The following is a 2,166-nucleotide window of genomic DNA, read 5'->3' as shown; positions in this document are numbered from 1 at the left end:
TGTTTCAAGACTAAAATACATTCAAACCAAGGCCAACTGTTACTATCTCACTCTTTTTTAGATTGTGGTTTCATGGTCTGTAAGTCTATATCATAGAATTCTGGGAGGCAAAAAAATATGGGGACTACTGGATATCTTGTACTACAAGATTTTGGCAATGGGCTTAAAAGGGCATTATTATATAATTACTATCATAAATCCATCAGACTATGGATTCAGGATAGGTACGTGGATCTGTGATGTCAGTCCGATATCAAATATGAGAATTAGGCCAGTATTGGAACCCAATACGATACTGGATCAGATCGGTCCTGGGAACCCCATCTATGGTCAAAGTGCTACAATCTGTACACCCGCCGTCCATCCCAACCACCGTCCTGTGACAGTGCCGTTCACAAATGTAGCACTTCATTCAAACGCTGCCTCTGAACATAATCTAGACAGTAATTAAGTTTTTTCATTGCAAAGTAACAGAAAACAATTTATTAATATATAAAGGTAATTTCTAGGAGACAGCGTTGCAAATGGGCTGTTGAAATGTCAGCTGCAGGTAGGTACAGACCACATCCTGTTATTTTGTGTCTGGAATGAACGCCACAAAGAATATGGTGGTAATGCCCCCTTTAGTTTGCCGAGCACGGGAGGAAGCAGAATTGATTTGCATTGTTTTGGCAGTTGCGGGCGGAAACATTTTGACACATAAACAGTATTTTCACATTTACCCACAGCAATGTGGACACGTCCTGGAACTATAATTGGTTTTCACAAGGACTGCAGTACAAAAATACCACACTAATTAAGATTGAGTCAGACAGCTCAGTGGCTGAGGGACATGTCATTACTGCCCAAACTGGTTTCCTTGTAGTCTTTAGTGGAGAGGATTGGATTTGTAATCTACTGTAGGAGAAGTGTCTTTAACTGTACACGCTTGAGCATACAGTTAGTTAAGTCTTCTACTGTCAAGTGTTCCCTCTCTTTTACCACATGAACACAGGGGCTGTGACACACTGTAAGAAGGTAAGGCTTGCCCTTACTCCTTTAAAACCAGGCTAAAACTGGTCTCTATTGCGTTGAACTGTAACTAAAAGTAGTCCATCCTTCACTGGCATCTTGTACTCTCCTCTGTTTATTTGCCTGCACTTTCATCTTTTTGATTCATTTTACTTTTACTGTTTTTCTGAAGAGCTAACGCCGGCTTGTCTTGGTTGAAGGATGGTTTTTGGAGTTAGATATGAATGTCCCCTTGATCTTTTTCTTGCCGCCTGGTCGATGAGTTTGACCTCAAAGTCTGTGCACCAGAAACTGACTGGAAAGGGGTCAAAGGTCATAGACCAAGAGTCAGTGGACAGCCGGGGAAAGATCAAAGAGGATATTAACATCTGACACTAAGGACCGTCTTTGAACAAAGACAGGGATTATCATCTCTCCAACTGCTATTACATGACTAAAGTTCTGTGGGATTTGGTATAAAGCTCTCAAAAGCCAGATAGCGGCCTTTTGAGTTTACATTAGCTAGCAATCTTCTCCATGCTTTTTGATGGCCTATTGGTACTCTTCTTGGCTTGTCAAGGTCCGGACACATCAGGCTGACGGTTGGCAAAGCAGAAAATTACTTTGTCAAGAGGGCACGCACAAAAGCATTGTCTCATTTCTCAACTTCATCTCATCTGATCACTTAAATACACCACTGGGCTGCTTTTCTTTATATCTGCAGTTCTAGGTATTCCGATGTTTTTTTTTTTAAATTATGAATGCAGACTACCACTACCTGCTGGTATGTAGCCTTATTAACTCTCGCACATATGGCCGTTTGCTGTAGTTGGTGAGGTGTGTTCTAGTGTGACTTTTTGGCCAAGACATGTGACGGCTTTTGTTGCCACTAGTTCTTTTGATCTTCATCACCAGCTGTATAAATGGCTTGCATGCCCTACACAATCAGTCAGTCACTATACATGTGTGTACTGGTGTGTGTGTTATGTACAAGACAAAATAAATGTGTGATTGCTGAATATGTCTTTCCAAAACCATGGCCATTAATCTACTGTTATTACAGCCTTACTCTTTTGGTTCCAACAGATTTTAAGAACTGGCTGCAGGGATCTGCAGTCATTCAGACGCCAGAGCATTAGTGAGGTCCAACACTGATGTTGGTGATAAGGTCTGGCT

The 2,166-nt window shown here is 41.4% G+C and overlaps 1 protein-coding gene across 1 annotated transcript in view; it reads right to left on the bottom strand.

The window, feature by feature from the left end:
* The window catches only part of LOC118342668, a 49,369-nt gene that overhangs the window by 2,333 nt on the left and 44,870 nt on the right, over positions 1-2,166 (bottom strand). The gene's annotated exons all lie outside the window — the stretch shown is intronic.

Source organism: Morone saxatilis, unplaced genomic scaffold, assembly GCF_004916995.1.
Source record: "Morone saxatilis isolate NCDOM2014 unplaced genomic scaffold, NCSU_SB_2.0 Contig10, whole genome shotgun sequence".
Classification (NCBI taxonomy): domain Eukaryota; kingdom Metazoa; phylum Chordata; class Actinopteri; family Moronidae; genus Morone; species Morone saxatilis.
Note: the sequence above shows the minus strand (reverse complement) of the source record. Positions and strands in the feature narration are given on the sequence as shown.